Consider the following 21,209-nt stretch of genomic DNA (forward strand, 5'->3'; position numbering starts at 1 on the left):
CTACCACGCATTGGGCCCGAAACCAATGGACCCTCTCGGCTTCTTGATCACCCTTGTCCTCTGTCCAGGAGTTGCAAGTAGTTTCTGGTGTTTGTAGTATGCTGGAGGCCGTGGGCAGCGCTGACCGGAGGGGTGGGCTGTGATGCGGTAGGCACGTGGCACGGTGTACCGGGCGCCCGTTTGGTGTCTCGGGAACCCTGTTCACATCGTTTGGGGTTGTGAGCGAAACCCCGGCCGGATCTCCTCATGGATGGAACCCGAATAGGCGATAAACCTGGACTAGAGACTTGAGTGTTTAGGTAGGCCGTGGCCGACACCCACGTTGGGCTTCCGCTTGAAGGTTGCCGAGTACATGTCATGTAAACGGCGGTAAGTGGTGAGAGCGTGTGTGAAGAAGTACACCCCTGCAGGGTTAACATCATCTATTCGAATAGCCGTGTCCGCGGAAAAGGAATTCTGGGTTTCCTGTACAGTTCATAGACAAGTGAAAGTGGATACTTTAAAATGCGCAAGATAAGCGTGAGTGCTATGGATGGCGTTCTCATAGGGAGACGGGAGCGGATCCATAGTGGTGTATTGATATGGTGAATATGTGGACTCGTGTGCGCCACCTCAAAGAGTTACTTGCAGTCGTAGTTCACGATAGCCACCGAGTCAAAGCTGGCTTGCTGCAGTTAAACCCCACCATCCCTTTGTTGATAATGACGCATATGTAGTTAGTTCTGATGTAAGTCTTGCTAGGTACATTTGTACTCACGTTTGCCTATTTTATGTTTTTGCAGAGAGACTTCAGTCTCACTAGTAGCTCCGCGTGGACTTCGACGTTTACCTTGTTACCTCAGCTACGATCTTGTGCCCTCGGCAGGATCTGGTAGACAGTCAGGCTTCTCAGCCTTTTTCATTTGTAGATGTTTGTACTCATACATGTTAGCTTCCGCTTGTGCCTTGATTTGTATGCTATGAATGTTGGGTCATGAGACCCCTGTTTGTAATATCTCGCTCCTCGGAGCCTAATGAATACATATTTGAGTCGTAGAGTCATGTTGTGATGCCATGTTGTATTTGCACACATCGAGCATATTGTGTGTATGTTATTGAAATGCTTGGTATGTGTGGGATCTGACTATCTAGTTGTTTATCTTTAGTAGCCTCTCTTACCGGGAAATGTCTCCTAGTGTTTCCACATGGTAGCTTGCTACTGCTCCGGAACACTTAGGTTGGCCGACATGTGTCCTTCTTCGTTCCTGTGTCTATCCCTTCGGGGAAATGTCACGCGATGAATACCGGAGTCCTATTAGCCCGCTACAGCCCGGTTCACCGGAGTCCTGCTAGCCCAGTGCTACAGCCTAGATTCACTCGCTGATGACCGACACGTTCGATGCTGGGTCATGGATGCCTGTCCCTGTAAGTTTGTGCCACTTTGGGTTTATGACTAGCCATGTCATCCCGGGCTCCTTATCATATGGATGCTAGCGACACTATCATATACGTGTGCCAAAAGGCGCAAACGGTCCCGAGCAAAGGTAAGGCGACACCCGTGGGAATACCGTGCGTGAGGCCGCAAAGTGATATGAGGTGTTACATGCTAGATCGATGTGGCATTGGGTCGGGGTCCTGACACGGGCCCAGGCATTTTGAGCTTCATGTACCCGTAATGGGGTACGGCTTGAAAAATTGTGAATGCCTCTCGTCCTAATATAGCGTGATATCCGCTGTTGAACGGGGCCACTTGGAACGTGACTTCTTCGGATCTGTAATTGTCCGGCGAGCCGAACACCACAACGAGTGTGATTTTTCCTGTGCAGCGCGCTTCCCGGCTAGGGATTATTCCTCTGAAGGTTGTGTTGCTTCGCTCAATGCGGCTCCAGTCTATTTCCATTTTTTGAAGGGTTTCCTCGTAGATGAGGTTTAATCCGCTGCCGCCATCCATGAGTACCTTGGTAAGTCGAAAGACGTCCACTATTGGACTGAGGAACAATGCGGCCGGTGCTCGGGCTGTTCGGAATTTAGGTTCGTCGCTGGCGTTGAAGGTGATGGCCGCGTCGCTCCAAGGATTTGCTGTGGCTACTTGGTAGACTTCGGCGAAGCTGCGGAGTGTTCGTTTCCGCATATTGTTTGATGTGAAAGTCTCGAAGATTTGATACCGTGCCGGTATTGTTGGTGTGGTTTCCCGGGGCTAGAAGCTCCTTGCCACTTTTGGCCACCTGCCGTAATATCCAACATGCACGAAGGCTATGTGTTGGGGTGGCGCCCTTGGTACTGTGAATTGTACAGGGCTTGCTGAGCCATCCCTCCAGTACGGTTTCGTTCCCTTTAAGGGGCTTCTGTTTTTTGGTTCTTGTACCTGGTGCCTGAGTGTAATGCACCCTTTTGTTGCGGACTGGGGCTGTATCCGGGGCTGGATTATCCCAAAACCTATTTTTGGTTTTCCGGAAACTCTCTATCGCACAGTACCTTTGCACTATGGATGCCAGGTCGGCGAAGCATGTGATTTCACGACGACTGACGACGTTCAAGATTCCCCTGTCCGTGCAATTATTGCAGAAAATCGAGATTGCATTTTCCTCTCGGCAGTCCTTTATCCTGTCCATGACCAGGAGGAATCTGGCCCAGTAATGATGTACTGTTTCGGCTGGCTCTTGCCGGATTAGAGATAGATCGCATATATCTGGTCGGGTGGGTGGAATTAAGTCCGGAACACTACCCATCTCAAGGCTCGAAGGCCGAGAAGTTTCCAAATTTGGAAGTTTTGATTGCTGGACGTTGTCCAACGAGTCCGGAACGAGGCCTGATTTTAAGTTCAGTGCTCGATAGAAGTCCGTCCCTCCGCGGGAATCCGGCATGGAGGGTTTGGGAGCCCGGACATGACTAGTTTTCAATACAGGAGAAGGGTCGCCGCATTGTTCTTCCACCACCGCAACGTGGTGGGTGACCTGGGGAGAGTTAATCTCTCTCAGATTGGTTTTAAGCCCAATCTGATTGTAGTCTGTAGCGACTCCCAGGGCGGCGATGCGATCCAAGAGCTCGTTGACAAACGAAAGCTCTATTGGATCCAGCCGCTCGGCAAATTCCGAGCTGACGTGAAGATTGCTTTTAACGACTTGAGAAGTCATTGTTGAAGCGGTGGCCGGACAGGCGGTCATAAGAAAACCACCCAGCCGTATAGTTTGGCCGGCATCCAAGGCCCCATTGGCGAAGATACCGTCCTTGAAGATGGGAAGAGGCATCCTTCCTATCGGTGACGGCACAGAGGAACTCTCAATGAAAGCACCAATTTCGGTGTCAAAACCGGCGGATCTCGGGTAGGGGGTCCCGAACTGTGCGTCTAGGCGGATGGTAACAGGAGACAAGGGACACGATGTTTTACCCAGGTTCGGGCCCTCTTGATGGAGGTAAAACCCTACGTCCTGCTTGATTGATATTGATATTGTTGATGTTTTACAAGAGTAGATCTACCACGAGATCAAGGAGGCTAAACCCTAGAAGCTAGCCTATGGTATGATTGTAAGGGTTGATGTTGTTGTCCTACGGACTAGAGCCATCCGGTTTATATAGACACCGGAGAGGGCTAGGGTTACATAGAGTCGGTTACAATGGTAGGAGATCTACATATCCGTATCGCCAAGATTGCCTTCCACGCCAAGGAAAGTCCCATACGGACACGGGACGGAGTCTTCAATCTTGTATCTTCATAGTCTTGGAGTCCGGTCGATGATGATAGTCCGGCCGATGATAGTTCGGCCGATGATGGTAATCCGGCTATCCGGACACCCCCTAATCCAGGACTCTCTCAGTGCCCCTGGCCCATTAAGGCTAGGGAGCCCCCCTACAGCCCATGCTGCTGTATTGGACATGGTGGAACAATTTCCGGACCTCCGGACCCCTCCGGAATCCTCTGGAACCTTCTGGAAGCTTCCCGGTACAATACCGGAAAAACCCGAACTTTTCTCGGAACCCGAACAACAACTTTCCATATATAAATCTTTACCTCCAGACCATTCCGGAACTCCTCGTGACGTCCGGGATCTCATCCGGGACTCCGAACAACATTCGGTAACCACATACAAACTTCCTTTATAACCCTAGCGCCATCGAACCTTAAGTGTGTAGACCCTACGGGTTCGGGAACCATGCAGACATGACTGAGACGTTCTCCGGCCAATAACCAACAGCGGGATCTGGATACCCATATTGGCTCCCACATGTTCCACGATGATCTGATCGGATGAACCACGATGTCAAGGACTCAATCGATCCCGTATACAATTCCCGTTGTCTGGCGGTATAGTACTTGCCCGAGATTCGATCGTCGGTATACCGATACCTTGTTCAATCTCGTTACCGGGAAGTCTCTTTACTCGTTCCGTAACACATCATCCCGTGATCAACCCCTTGGTCACATTGTGCACATTATGATGATGTCCTACCGAGTGGGCCCAGAGATACCTCTCCGTTTACCGGAGTGACAAATCCCAGTCTCGATTCGTGCCAACCCAACAGACACTTTCGGAGATACCTGTAGTGCACCTTTATAGCCACCTAGTTACGTTGTGACGTTTGGTACACCCAAAGCATTCCTACGGTATCCGGGAGTTGCACAATCTCATGGTCTAAGGAAATGATACTTGACATTAGAAAAGCTTTACCATACGAACTACGATCTTTGTGCTAGGCTTAGGATTGGGTCTTGTCCATCACATCATTCTCCTAATGATGTGATCCCGTTATCAACGACATCCAATGTCCATGGTCAGGAAACCGTAACCATCTATTGATCAACGAGCTAGTCAACTAGAGGCTTACTAGGGACATAGTGTTGTCTATGTACCCACACAAGTATCTGAGTTTCCTATCAATACAATTATAGCATGGATAATAAACAATTATCATGAACAAGGAAATATAATAATAACTAATTTATTATTTCCTCTAGGGCATATTTCCAACAGAAACAAGCAGGCATAGTCAAGGGTGACATAGATCATCTTTCTAGAGGGTTAGCTCCTTCGTCTATGAGTGAGGTGTAGGCTTTTCGCGTTGAGTGTGGAACGCACCTTGTCTTGCACACTGATGTGTTTGTTGTAAAACCTGTGAGGAGGGGCTGTCCCACCCCATCTCTCTCTTTCAATATATGATATGCATGCTTGTGTGTATTCGAGGGAAAAAAAGTGATCTGGGGTGGGACGCGTCCTACATAAACATCTACAAAAGGAGCAGGTATATGGCCGGCAACATTGGTCGCCGATTCGACGAATCATTGCATCTCATATCACGCCATTGAGCCACAAAAAGAACGAAAAGGAGAAGAACTCATTAAGACAAAGAATTACCTAAACCGTGACCCGTGGAGGACGACTTCCGTGACTACTTTCTCCCATCAAATTGCTTTTGCAAGTAATCCCCTAGGCCCTAACGGAACGAGATCCTCTAACATCATGAAGGGATGTTAGGGAAGTTACAATATCCTGACATCCCTTCTTCACATCCATATGATTAAGGCTAAAATGACTTGAATTAATTTGCAAATTACAAATCTATAGTATACATTTACAAAAATTACACAGTTTTGCTAGAACTCATCTAGATGAGATATAATTTGGTCTCATTCATGTTTTATAGCCATTGGATGTGATGCTATAAGATGCGTGCATGCTGACGTGGGTTGTATCTGTTTTTGTTTTTAAAGTGAATGAGACCAAATTATATCTCATCTAGATGAGTTCTAGGTACTCCCAAAATTACATACAAACAAAATTATGATGCAATAAAATCAATTTCAGATTTATTTTCTATGAACAGTAACTTTCTACAGTACATATCGCTACAGTAATCGTGACATCCCTTCTCTGTTTTGCACTGGATTTGCACTGTAACTTCGTGACATCCCTTCGTGATGTTAGAGGATCCGTTCCCGGCCCTAACTAGTTCCGACATCATCTACTGCCTAGCAATCACCGTTGACTGTGTGAAAGCAAGAAGGAAGAAGTCAGAAGCAACATCGGACCATGGCGTCGATGTCGGTGTTCAGTGAACCCGCAGCGAAGTCATTTGTCAATGGCAACGAAAGAGACCAGCTTGTCCCGAAATCTGGCGGAACATTGGATTCAAGGGGGGGTAACAATATTGGGGGAGGGGACGGACCAACCATATGGCCATCTTGCCGTACCAACATGGTCTAGGTAAGAGAAAATGGATGATGGTTCATGATAATGCTGACCAGTGTGCCACGTTCCATGGAGAACAGAAATTGGTACTTTTTCAGCGAGCCATAAGAAGTTATATTTTGTCTGCTCAGGATTATATTGTTAGGATGTCATTGTTCTTCTTTTTCTTTTGCTGGCAGGTTGAAATTTCGTGTAAACCGGGTTTCTTCTGGATCTCTCTTCCACTGTAGTAGTTTCAAAAGAAAACGTGTGCGCATGGACAACATGAATCAGAATGTCAGGGCAAGTTGGTTCAGAATGCGGCGTGCCGGTTTGTCACAACACGCGTAGGTTTGGAGCCGCCAGTCGGCAGACCAGGGCGAGTGCATTCCACGTCCGCATGCAGTACGGGGTCTTCGCAAAAATACAAGCCTATATGTATCATCCGTTGGACCATGCAGAACTCGGATCAATGCATGTTAAGCTAAAAGCCATGGCAAAGAGTCGGAATCATGTGTGGCCCTTTGCTTCCGTGCCAACTTGCCGAGGAGAAATGGGGAATGTCAGCTAGCTTCCACAAAATAGTATTTATCTCTGTCCTTTTGATTTGGAAATGAATTTTGGCACATTTTTTCTAAGCGAGCTCTTTGACTCCATGACTGCAATCCGTATGAATTATTCAGAAAACGTTCCCGAACGGCACTATATTTCACCGAAATTTTCTAGTATACCAAGTGAGTTTTTTTTCTTTTATGTAAGACACCGAAAATGTTCATGAAGACTGCAACCGTGCATGCAAATCTCAGAAGCTCCACGACTGCGTCTATCAAAAGTGTATGATTGTAAACGGACTGTTTAACTTAAACGCTCAAAGTCGAAGCTGAAATGTGTGTGTGAAACCTAGAAAACACAATTCGACAACAAAAAGAAAAAGAAACCGAGAAAACACATGGGCTAAAAGTGATAGTGGTGTGTTCTTCTTAACAGAAACCATGAGTACAACACCCACTTGGGGATTAGCTTGAAAGGATTCGTTCAGAGAGAGGGCGACACTGGAGTGTCCTCTTGACCAATCGATACCAAGTTGCGTGGCCTAAGAACAGGTCAAAGTCATAAGAAAAACACCCGTCATGGGGATGGGGCCATGGAGGGCAGCACCTGCTCATGCTAGCTGCAGAGCCTCCAAGTGCGCGAGGAAAAGGCACGGACGAGTGGCCTTTGTTCGGTATGGAGGACCCCATGATTTCAACTGTGGGTGCCTCCTGCAAGTTGGTGAGCACGGGAGCTGCAACCGCGTTGGCAGTACACGGCGCCCGCCTTGTTGCGTGTGGAATCTGGAAACGGGTTTGGATACTGCGTGTGAATGATCAGTCGATCGGTGGGGGAGGTGCGACGACAACCGGCGGCCGCGGGGACGAGGTTGGTCATCGCCCATCGGGTTGGCGGCTGTTCCATCGTGTGCGCAACCGCAACGCACGGTCTCGGGCCTACACGTACGGCTCCATGGCGCGGAGGTCTTGTTACCTGTATTTGGCCACGGGTTGTAGTGAGTAGTGTAGGCCACATTTCTCTGATGAGTGATGATTATGTGGTTGTAAGCTTTTCTTTGTTTGGAAATAGGGCATCTGTAACGCCGACCCACAAATTTGTCCACGGACGGATGGGACCAGTCCGCGGACATGGATGTGAAAATCAAGCATCCAACGCTACCTGCATATATTTGAACCAAGCTTGGCTTCAAAGGGAGGGGAGGAGCGATGGCTTTCTTGGGACTCGAACGGCGGCGACCTATCATGCACTACTCTTTCTCGCAGCCCGCGGCACCCGCGAACGTGCCGGCTTCGTGGTCGTGGCAGCGGGGCGCGGCCGGGGCGGAGCTGGCGATGTCCTCCTCGTCGTCACTCTTGCCCCACACCTCATCCGCCGCCTCATTGAACTCCCTGTAGGCGCGGCTTCTAACTCTGCCTAACGTTCACAGCGGATCTCGCAGGTAGAACGGTAGGACTGTTCAACGCTCCTGCTCAGACACGTCCATGTTGATGGATGTGTCGACGACGAGTAGCTCCTCTGTGCGTTGGTGCTCCTCGATGAGGCCGACGTTGTAGGCCTCATCTGTCCGCGCCTGTCGGAATTTGGCCTCCTGCTTCTCCCACAACATGTCTGTGTATTGTGCATGGGCCTCGCTAATGGTGAGACCGGCATGCACCGGCGAGGAGGGTAGTGACTAGTGTAGGCCACATTTCACTGATGAGTAGGGCATCTCCAACGTTGACCCGCAAATTCCCTCCCGCGTCCATCCGCAGACAGGGACCAAGTCCGCAAGCACGGAGGCCGGAGGCGGCCATTGAATGCTATCATGTATATGTCCACCAGTAAAAGGTATTTTCAAATTTAAATAAAGTTCGATCTATAGCGCACGCCGGATCACATGTCTGATGCAACTAAAAAGAGACAAATATGCTTAATTTTCTACATGCCCAATCAAAAAGAATATCAGGCCGGCAACCCGTGCAAAAATTTGAGATTCTCTGCCCTGCCCGATTGATTATCCGAGCCTCCACGCTCAAGGTGCCATCGCAACCGCGTATGTAGCCTTCGCCTCCGCCTCCTTCTCCATCACCTCCTTATCCTCCTTGTCCATCAACTCCAACTCATCATTCAGCAACATCTTGTAGCGTACGGCTTGCATGATCATCCTTGTGCTGGCATCCAAAGACTTCAAATTCAAGGACAACATCTTGCCATCCATCACATCAGTTGCGATCTTCACCTTCTTTTCTTTGAGCATCACCTTCTTCTACTCGAGCATGGCCTGCTTCTCTTCGATCAAGGCTCTCTTCTCTTCGAGCGCTAGCTTCTTCTCTGTCGCCTCCATCAATAATTTGAATCTCTTCGCCTTTTTCCTCCTTGATGTCTGAGCGCTTCTGTAAGTGCATCTAGTGCCACCCCTAGTTGGTTTTGGAGTATTGACGACAAACCTGGTTGAGGGACTAATGTGTTTGTGTGAATTGCAGGATAACACAGGTAGTAGTCCCTCATTGATTCGGTTTACCTACTGGAGATGACCCCTAAAAATATGTGAAGACATTGAAGACAATGGTGGTCTGGAAGATATTCACATTGAAGACTATGACTCGAGAAGACATTGAGTGAAGACTATGGAACGCGAAGACTTAGTTGTTTCGTTGTTTCCTTTTCTTCTTTGTTGATTCATAGAAACCACCGCACTGTTAAGTGGGGTCCAAGTGAACAAAGTCAGAGTGACTGAAGTGATGCTCAAACCAAATCCTATGTCTTCGAGCGAAGACAATGAGAGCAAACCTTATCCAGAGTCGAATAAGTCAGCTTGACTTGTAGCCCAAGTCAAGCTGCCGCGTGTGTTTGAAATCTGACCGTTGCGACACGTGTCAGTTCCTTAGTGACCCAGGGTCATTTTGGACAAATCAGGTCGGGTTGCCCAGTGGCTATAAATAGCCCACCCCCTACACCATAAATTGGTGGCTGCTCAGAGTTAGATACGGCTTTTGTCGTTTGAGAGCAACCCACCTCCGAAGCTTTTGAGAGAGAATCCTTGCGAGGACAAAGCCCAAACCACCTAGAGCCCAAAGAGTGTTTGGCATCACTGAAGTCTTTCTGTCCGCGTGATCTAAAGACTTGTTACACTTGAGGACTGTGAATCCTCCAGCCGGTTAGGCGTCGCGTTCTGTGCATCCAAGAGTCATTGTGGATTGCCGGTGAACAAAGTCTGTGAAGGTTTGGAAGTCTACCTTGAAGACTTACTAGAGTGATTGGCGGGGACTAAGTGTCCTTAGCTCAAGGGGAATAAGGTGAAGACGTGGTCTTCTGAGTTGAATCTCAGCCTCCCTAACAAGATGTACAGTTGTCACAGCAACTGGAACTGGTCGAACAAATCCCTGTCCTTCTGAAGCCACTGTTTCTATCTCTTACTTCTCTTTACTTATAGTTTGTCTTCGTGAAGTCATTGTCTGCTTGCATTATCTGTTTGACTTCACTATGTGACTACCTGTTCTGATTGGCTTCATACTATCTTCCATCCTGATCTTTACTACCTAGTTGCTATTAGTCTTTATGCTTTCACTCCATTGAATACTTGACTATGGCTTGTCTAGTGTAGTCTACCTTTCGCTGCATTAGAATAGTGTTGTTCATATTGTCTGTCTTCAAAACACTCATGTTTTGAAGACTTTCATAAAAATCGCCTATTCACCCCCCTCTAGTCGATAACTAGCCCTTTCAATTGGTATTAGAGCAAGGTACTCCCTTGTTCTGTGTGATTCGGTTTAACCACGTGGAGTTTAGCTATGTCGACTGCAGGGATAATCAAAGTCGCCGCTGCGTGCCCCATCTTCGATGGCACTGAATATCCCTACTGGAAGAATAGGATGCGCATGCATCTTGAAGCCATTGATGTCGATCTCTGGTATGTCGTCAATAATGGCGTTCCCAAGACTGGTGAAGGTGTCACCCCTGCTGATGTCAAGAAGTTCATTCAACTGGACTCTACTGCCAAGAACATCATTTGTGGTCATCTGACCAAAGGGCAGTATGGTCGTGTGAGTGCTCTGGAAACGTCGAAGCTAGTCTGGGACTGGCTATCCAAGGTCAATGAAGATGTCTCAACTCAGCGAGATCAACGTATCAGTACTCTCCGCAACCTCTTCAACCGCTTCAAGAGACATGACAACAAGAATGTCCAGCTCACATGTGATCGCCTCACTGATACCACAAATGAGCTCCAAGCACTCGGCGCCACTGAGATCACGAAGCATGAGATAGTGAAGACACTACTGAGATCTCTTGACAGCTCATTTGACACCTTAGCCCTGATGATACAAGAACGCCCTGATTTCAAGACTCTCGATCCGTCTGACATACTTGAGAGTCTCAACACACATGAGTACTAGCTATCTGAGAAACGAGATATCTATGGCCCCAACTATGGCCGAACTCGAGCTTTGAAGGCAAAGGCTGCTGCTTCCTCATCTGAAGAAGAATCTGATTGCAGTTCTGGTGATCCTGAAGACATTGGAAAGGAGCTTGCTATGCTCGTGAAGAACTTCCAGAAATTCACTAAGAAGAAAGGCTTCAGAAAGTCTTCATGATCTAGCTCAAGAAATGATGAAGCTCTGCCTATGATCACAAGAAGAGAACCTGTCACAAGTGCAAGAAACCTGGTTACTACATCTCTGAGTGTCCACACTGGGACAATGAGAAGAAGAAGAAGAAGAAGAGCAAAGAATATGATTCTGATGACAAGAAGAAGAAGAATGTTGGAAATATGCCCTAGAGGCAATAATAAATTAGTTATTATTATATTTCCTTGTTCATGATAATCGTTTATTATCCATGCTATAATTGTATTGATAGGAAACTCAGATACATGTGTGGATACATAGACAACACCATGTCCCTAGTAAGCCTCTAGTTGACTAGCTCGTTGATCAACAGATGGTTACGGTTTCCTGACCATGGACATTGGATGTCGTTGATAATGGGATCACATCATTAGGAGAATGATGTGATGGACAAGACCCAATCCTAAGCCTAGCACAAAGATCGTAGTTCGTATGCTAAAGCTTTTCTAATGTCAAGTATCATTTCCTTAGACCATGAGATTGTGCAACTCCCGGATACCGTAGGAATGCTTTGGGTGTACCAAATGTCACAACGTAACTGGGTGGCTATAAAGGCGCACTACAGGTATCTTCGAAAGTGTCTGTTGGGTTGGCACGAATCGAGACTGGGATTTGTCACTCCAGTTAACGGAGAGGTATCTCTGGGCCCACTCGGTAGGGCATCATCATAATGTGCACAATGTGACCAAGGGGTTGATCACGGGATGATGTGTTACGGAACGAGTAAAGAGACTTGCCGGTAACGAGATTGAACAAGGTATCGGCATACCGACGATCGAATCTCGGGCAAGTATAATACCGTTAGACAAAGGGAATTGTATACGGGATTGATTGAGTCCTTGACATCGTGGTTCATCCAATGAGATCATCGTGGAACATGTGGGAGCCAACATGGGTATCCAGATCCCGCTGTTGGTTATTGACCGGAGAACGTCTCGGTCATGTCTGCATGGTTCCCGAACCCGTAGGGTCTACACACTTAAGGTTCGATGACACTAGGGTTATAAAGGAAGTTTGTATGTGGTTACGGAATGTTGTTCGGAGTCCCGGATGAGATCCTGGACGCCACGAGGAGTTCCGGAATGGTCCGGAGGTAAAGATTTATATATGGGAAGTCCTGTTTTGGTCACCGGAAAAGTTTCAGGTTTTTTCAGTAACGTACCGGGACCACCGGGAGGGTCCCGGGGGTCCACCAAGTGGGGCCACCAACCCCGTAGGGCTGCATGGGCCAAGTGTGGGAGGGGACCAGCCCCAGGTGGGCTGGTGCGCCCCCCCATAGGGCCCAAGGCGCAGGGAAGTGGGGAAGGGGGGTAAACCCTAGGGCAGATGGGCCCTAAGGCCCACCTAGGTGCGCCTCCCCCCTCTCCCTTCTGGCCGCCACCTCCAGATGGGATCTGGGGGCTGCCGCCACCCCTGGGGAGGGAACCCTAGAGGGGGTGCAGCCCCCTCCCCTCCCCCTATATATACTTGAGGGTTTTGGGGCTGCCAACACATAAGTTTCACCTCTCCTTGGCGCAGCCCTACCTCTCTCCCTTCTCCTCTCCCGCGGTGCTTGGCAAAGCCCTGCTGGATCACCACGCTCCTCCATCATCACCACACCGTTGTGCTGCTGCTAGATGGAGTCTTCCTCAACCTCTCCCTCTCTCCTTGCTGGATCAAGGCATGTACGTGTGTTGAACGCGAGGTGCCGTCGTTCGGCACTAGGATCTCGGTGATTGATCACGACGAGTACACTCCTTCACCCCGTCTCTTGAACGCTTCCGCTTAGCGATCTACAAGGGTATGTAGATGCACTCTCCTTCCCCTCGTTGCTGGTTTCTCCATAGATAGATCTTGGTGACACGTAGGAAAATTTTGAATTTCTGCTACGTTCCCCAATAGTGGCATCATGAGCTAGGTCTATTGCGTAGATTCTTTGCACGAGTAGAACACAAAGTAGTTGTAGGTGTTGATTTTGTTCAATATGCTTACCGTTACTAGTCCAATCTTGTTTCGACGGTATTGTGGGATGAAGCGGCCCGGACCGACCTTACACGTACTCTTACGTGAGACAGGTTCCACCGACTAACATGCACTTGGTGCATAAGGTGGCTAGCGGGTGCCAGTCTCTCCCACTTTAGTCGGAACAGATTCGATGAAAAGGGTCCTTATGAAGGGTAAATAGCAATTGGCATATCACGTTGTGGTTTTGCGTAGGTAAGAAACGTTCTTGGTAGAAACCCATAGCAGCCACGTAAAACATGCAAACAACAATTAGAGGACGTCTAACTTGTTTTTGCAGGGTATGCTATGTGATTTGATATGGCCAAGAAGAATGTGATGAATATATGTGATGTATGAGATTGATCATGTTCTTGTAATAGGATTCACGACTTGCATGTCGATGAGTATGACAACCGGCAGGAGCCATAGGAGTTGTCTTTATTTTTTGTATGACATGTGTGTCATTGAAGAACGCCATGTAAACTACTTTACTTTATTGCTAAACACGTTAGTCATAGAAGTAGAAGTAGTCGTTGGCATGACAACTTCATGAAGACACGATGATGGAGATCATGATGATGGAGATCATGGTGTCGTGCCGGTGACGATGATGATCATGGAGCCCCGAAGATGGAGATCAAAAGGAGCAAAATGATATTGGCCATATCATGTCACTATTTGATTGCATGTGATGTTTATCATGTTTATGCATCTTATTTGCTTAGAACGACGGTAGTAAATAAGATGATCCCTCATTAAAATTTCAAGAAAGTGTTCCCCCTAACTGTGCACCGTTGCGAAAGTTCGTCGTTTCTAAGCACCACATGATGATCGGGTGTGATGGATTCTTACATTCACATACAACGGGTGTAAGCCAGATTTACACGCGCGAAACACTTAGGTTGACTTGACGAGCCTAGCATGTACAGACATGGCCTCGGAACACAAGAGACCGAAAGGTCGAGCATGAGTCGTATAGTAGATACGATCAACATAAAGATGTTCACCGATGATGACTAGTCCGTCTCACGTGATGATCGGACACGGCCTAGTTGACTCAGATCATGTAATCACTTAGATGACTAGAGGGATGTCTATCTGAGTGGGAGTTCATAAGATGAACTTAATTATCCTGAACATAGTCAAAAAGATCTTTGCAAATTATGCCGTAAGCTCGCGCTTTAGTTCCATTGTTTAGATATGTTCCTAGAGAAAATATAGTTGAAAGTTGACAGTAGCGATTATGCGGACAGTAGAAAGCTTATGTCCTTAATGCACCGCTCAGTGTGCTAAACCCCAAACATCGTTTGTGGATGTTGCGAACATCGGACATACACGTTTTGATAACTACGTGATAGTTCAGTTAAACGGTTTAGAGTTGAGGCACCAAAGACGTTTTCGAAACGTCGCGGAACATATGAGATGTTTCGAGGGATGAAATTGGGATTTCAGGCTCGTGCCCACGTCAAGATGTATAAGACCTCCGACGATTTTCTTAGCCTACAAACTAAGGGAGAAAAGCTCAATCATTGAGCTTGTGCTCAGATTGTCTGAGTGCAACAATCACTTGAATCGAGTGGGAGTTGATCTTCCAGATGAGATAGTGATGTTTCTTCAAAGTCATTGCCACCAAGCTGCTAGAGCTTCGTGATGAACTATAACATATCAAGGATAGAGATGATGATCCTTGAGGTATTCGCGTTGTTTGACATCGCGAAAGTAGAAATCAAGAAGGAGCATCAATTGTTGATGGTTGGTGAAACCACTAGTTTCAAGAAGGGCGAGGGCAAGAAGGGATACTTCATGAAACGGCAAATCAGCTGCTGCTCTAGTGAAGAAACCCAAGGTTTAACCCAAACCCGATACTAAGTGCTTCTGTAATAAGGGAAACAACCACTGGAGCAGAATTACCCTAGATACTTGGTAGATGAGAAGGCTGGCAAGGTCGATAGAAGTATATTGGATATACATTGTGTAAATGTGTACTTTACTAGTACTCCTAGTAGCACCAGGGTATTAAGATACCGGTTTGGTTGCTAAGTGTTAGTAACTCAAAATAAAAGAGCTACAGAATAAACGGAGACTAGCTAAAGGTGAGCTGACGATATGTGTTGGAAGTGTTTCCAAGTTTGATATGATCAAGCATCGCACGCTCCCTCTACCACCGAGATTGGTGTTTGCGTTGAGCATAGACATGATTGGATTATGTCTATCGCAATACGGTTATTCATTTAAGGAGAATAATGGTTACTCTATTTATTTGAATAATACCTTCAATGGTCTTACACCTAAAATGAATGGTTTATTGAATCTCGATCGTAGTGATACACATTTCATGCCAAAAGATATAAGATAGTAATGATAGTACCACTTACTTGTGGCACTGCCATGTAAGTCATAATGGTATAAAACGCATGAAGAAGCTCCATGTTGATGGATCTTTGGCCTCACTCATTTTTGAAAAGTTTGATACATGCGAACCATGTCTATTGGTGTATATGCATGAAGAAACTCCATGCAAATGGATCGTTCAGACTCACTTGATTTTGAATCACTTGAGATATGCAAATCATACCACTTGGGCAAGATGACTGAAAAGCCTCGTTTTCAGTAAGATGGAACAAAATAGCAACTTGTTGGAAGTAACACATTTTGATGTGTGTAGTCCAATGAGTGCTGAGGCATGCAGTGAATATCGTTATGTTCTTACTTCACAGATGATTCGAGTAGATGTTGAGTATATTTACTTGATGAAACACAAGTCTGAATTACTGAATGGTTCAAGTAATTTTAGAGTGAAGTTGAAGATCATTGTGACAATAGGATAAAATGTCTATGATATTATCATAGAGATGAGTATCTGAGTTACGAGCTTTGGCACACAATTAAGACATTGTGGAAATTGTTTCACAATTAATACCGCCTGGAACACCATAGTGTGATGGTGTGTCCGAACATCATAGTTGCACCCTATTGGATATGGTGTGTACCATGATGTCTCTTATCGAATTACCACTATCGTTCCATGGGTTAGGCATTAGAGACAACCGCACTCACTTTAATAGGGTACCATGTAATTCCGTTGAGATGACACCGTATGAATATGGTTAGAGAAACCTAAGTTGTCGTTTCTTAAAAGTTTGGGGCTGCGGCGCTTATATGAAAAAGTTTCAGGTTGATAAGCTCGAACCCAAAGCGGATAAAATGCATCTTCACAGGAAACCCAAAACAGTTGAGTATACCTCCTAATTCAGATCCGAAAGCAATATGGATTGTTTCTAGAATCGGGTCCTTTCTCGAGGAAAAGTTTCTCTCGAAAGAATTGAGTGGGAGGATGGTGGAGACTTGATGAGGTTATTGAACCGTCTCTTCAACTAGTGTGTGACAGGGCACAGGGAGTTGTTCCTGTGGCACCTACACCAATTGAAGTGGAAGCTTATGATATTGATCATGAAACTTCGGATCAAGTCACTCCCAAACCTCGTAGGATGACAAGGATGCGTACTACTTTAGAGTGGTACGTAATCCTGTCTTGAAGGTCATGTTGCTAGACAACAATGAACCTACGAGCTATGGAGAAGCGATGGTGGGCCCGGATTCCGACAAATGGTTAGGAGCCATAAAATCCGAGAACGGATCCATGGACTTTGGTGGACTTGCCCGATGATCGGCAAGCCATTAAGATAAATGGATTTTTAAGAAGAAGACGGACGTGGACGGTAATGTCACCGTTTATGAAGCTCGACTTGTGGCGAAGAGTTTTTCACAAGTTCAAGGAGTTGACTACGATGAGATTTTCTCATCCGTAGCGATGCTTAAGTCCGTCGGAATCATGTTAGCATTAGCTTCATTTATGAAATCTGGCAGATGGATGTCAAGACAAGTTTCCTTACTAGTTTTCGTAAGGAAAGGTTGTATGCAATACAATCAGAAAAGTTTTGTCAATCCTGAGGATGCTAAAAGGTATGCTAGCTCCAGCGATCCTTCTAAGGACTGGAGTAAGCATCTTGGAGTTGGAATGTATGCTTTGATGATGATCAAAGATTTTGGGTTTGTACAAAGTTTATGAGAAACTTGTATTTCCAAAGAAGTGAGTGGGAGCACTATAGAATTTATGATGAGTATATGTTGTTGACATATCGTTGATCAGAAATGACGTAGAATTTCTAGAAAGCATATAGGGTTATTTTGAAAGTGTTTTTCAATGGAAAGCCTGGATTAAGCTACTTGAACATTGAGCATCAAGATCTATAAGGATAGATCAAAATGCTTAATAATAATTTCAAATGAGCACATACCTTGACATGATCTTGAAGGTGTTCAAGATGGACCAGTCAAAGAAGGAGTTCTTGCCTGACTTGTAAGGTACGAAGTTAAGACTTAAAGCTCGACCACGGCAGAATAGAGAGAAAGGACGAAGGTCGTCCCCTATGCTTAAGACGTAGGCTCTTCAGTATGCTATGCTGTGTACCGCACCTGAAGTGTGCCTTGCCATGAGTCAGTCAAGGGGTACAAGAGTGATCCAAGAATGGCTCACAGGACAGCGGTCAAAGTTATCCTTAGTAACTAGTGGACTAAGGAATTTTCTCGATTATGGAGGTGGTAAAAGAGTTCATCGTAAAGGTTACGACGATGCAAGCTTGACACCTATCCGGATAGCTCTGAGTAGAGAGACCGGATACATAAAATGGAGCAATAATTTAGAATAGCTCCAAGTAGAACAGTTGTTTGGAATAGCTCCAAATAGAGCGTGGTAGCTGCATCTAGGAGATGACATAGAGATTTGTAAAGCACACACGGATCTGAAAGATTCAGACCCGTTGACTAAAACCTCTCTCACGAGCAACATGATCAAACATAAAACTCATTGAGTGTTAATCACATAGTGATGTGAACTAGACTACTGACTCTAGTAAACTCTTGGGTATTAGTCACATGGCGATGTGACCTGTGAGTGTTAATCACATGGCGATGTGAACTAGATTATTGACTCTAGTGCAAGTGGGAGACTGTTGGAAATATGCCCTAGAGGCAATAATAAAAGTATTATTATTATATTTCCTTGTTCATGATAATTGTCTTTTATTCATGCTATAACTGTATTATTCGGAAATCGCGAGATACACGTATGGATACACAGACCACAATATGTCCCTAGTGAGCCTCTAGTTGACTAGCTCGTTGTGATCAACAGATAGTCATGGTTTCCTGGCTATGGACATTGGATGTCATTGATAACGGGATCACATCATTAGGAGAATGATGTGATGGACAAGACCCAATCCTAAGACTAGCACAAAAGATCGTGTAGTTCATTGCTAAAGCTTTCCAATGTCAAGTATCTTTTCCTTAGACCATGAGATTGTGCAACTCCCGGATACCGTAGGAGTGCTTGGGTGTACCAAACGTCACAACGTAACTGGGTGGCTATAAAGGGCACTACAGGTATCTCCGAAAGTGTCTGTTGGGTTGGCACGAATCGAGACTGGGATTTGTCACTCCGTGTAACGGAGAGGTATCTCTGGGCCCACTCGGTAGGACATCATCATATGTGCGCAATGTGACCAAGGGGTTGATCACGGGATGATGTGTTACGGAACGAGTAAAGAGACTTGCCGGTAACGAGATTGAACAAGGTATCGGATACCGACGATCGAATCTCGGGCAAGTGCAATACCGTTAGACAAAGGGAATTGTATACGGGATCGATTGAGTCCTTGACATCGTGGTTCATCCGATGAGATCATCGTGGAACATGTGGGAGCCAACATGGGTATCCAGATCCCGCTGTTGGTTATTGACCGGAGAACGTCTCGGTCATGTCTGCATGGTCTCCCGAACCCGTAGGGTCTACACACTTAAGGTTCGATGACGCTAGGGTTATAAAGGAAGTTTGTATGTGGTTAACCGAATGTTGTTCGGAGTCCCGGATGAGATCCCGGACGTCACGAGGAGTTCCGGAATGGTCCGGAGGTAAAGATTTATATATAGGAAGTCCTGTTTCGGCCATCGGACAAGTTTCGGGGTTCATCGGTATTGTACCGGGACCACCGGAAGGGTCCCGGGGGCCCACCAGGTGGGGCCACCTGCCCCGAGGGGCCACATGGGCCAAGTGTGGGAGGGGACCAGCCCCAGGTGGGCTGGTGCGCCCCCCCCCACAGGGCCCAAGGCGTAGGGAAGTGGGGAAGGGGGCTAAACCCTAGGGCAGATGGGCCCTAAGGCCCACCCTAGGTGCGCCTCCCCCCTCTCCCCTTTTGGCCGCCAACCAGATGGGATCTGGGGGCTGCCGCCACCCCTGGGGAGGGAACCCTAGAGGGGGCGCAGCCCCTCCCCTCCCCTATATATACTTGAGGTTTTGGGGCTGCCAACACATAAGTTTCACCTCTCCTTGGCGCAGCCCTACTCTCTCCCTTCTCCTCTCCCGCGGTGCTTGGCGAAGCCCTGCTGGATCACCACGCTCCTCCATCATCACCACGCCGTTGTGCTGCTGCTGGATGGAGTCTTCCTCAACCTCTCCCTCTCTCCTTGCTGGATCAAGGCATGGGAGACGTCATCGGGCTGTACGTGTGTTGAACGCGGAGGTGCCGTCCGTTCGGCACTAGGATCTCCGGTGATTTGGATCACGACGAGTACGACTCCTTCAACCCCGTTCTCTTGAACGCTTCCGCTTAGCAATCTACAAGGGTATGTAGATGCACTCTCCTTCCCCTCATTGCTGGTTTCTCCATAGATAGATCTTGGTGACACGTAGGAAATTTTTGAATTTCTGCTACGCTCCCCAACAAAGAAATCCTCAAAGTCTTCTTCCAAATCTTCCTCCAAGTCTTCATCGTAGAAGAAGAGCTCATCAGGCAAGGCACGTGCTTTTGTTGGCAAGGAAATGGATTCAGAGGAGTCTGCTTCGGAGGAGTTGGTGGAGTCTGAGGAGGAGTCCGACTCTGGTGTCGCAAGTCTGGCTCTAGCTACAGCTTACATCGCCAAGTCCATCTTCAACACTGAAGACAATGGCTCTATCACCAACGCTGATGACGAGAACGACTCGACTCCCACCTACTGCTTCATGGCATGTGGTGCCAAGGTAAACTCTCGCGATGCTTACTTTTAAACATCAAGTGAAGATGACTCTGATGGTGAATCCAAACCTAGCTATAAAAAACTTGCTAAAATTGCAACTGAACAACAGAAAGCTATGGAACATATTCAAAAACTGTTAGACAAAAGCGATGACCTGTTGGACGCGGAAATGACTAAGACTCGGTCCTTAATTGAAGACATTAAAAATCTTCATATTAAGTATCAGGAACTTGAAGGTCGACATGAATCGCTCACAACTTCTCATGAAAAGCTTTCCTATGATTATCTTCAAAGGAAGCAGGAACTTGAGAAATTGAGATCAGATCATGAAGATCTTCAAAAGGAGAATGAGTCACTTCGCGCTCAATAGATCAGTCCCGCTCAGGAAGGATTTGAACCACCATGTTTAAAATGCATTGAGCATGATGACGCTACCTCTATTGCTGAATGCTCAACTGCTACTGCTGTTGCAATATCTTCAAATGCTGAAGTGGTAACTAACCCCTCTACTGAGGATACCACTACTATTGCTGATGAGAATGCCAGGTTGAAGACACTGCTTGAGACAGGGATGTACAAAAGTCTAAAAGGGCATCAGACATTATGTCATGTCCTCAAAAAGCAGATTCTGAACCGAAACCCTAGGAAAGAGGGTGTTGGGTTTGAGAGGAAAATGAATGCTGATGGATCGTACTGGAAGCCTGAGCAGTACCCCAAAACCACATGGGTTGCTGCAAAGGAACCTTCAGAAGATCCATCCACCTTATCTGGTTTCACTTGTTCTAACCCCATTATCATTGATGAATCCTTTGATGCAAACTATAAACTGTTTAAGAATCAGAATGGTGAAGTG

Source organism: Triticum aestivum, chromosome 2B (assembly GCF_018294505.1).
Source record: "Triticum aestivum cultivar Chinese Spring chromosome 2B, IWGSC CS RefSeq v2.1, whole genome shotgun sequence".
NCBI classification, from domain to species: Eukaryota; Viridiplantae; Streptophyta; class Magnoliopsida; order Poales; family Poaceae; genus Triticum; species Triticum aestivum.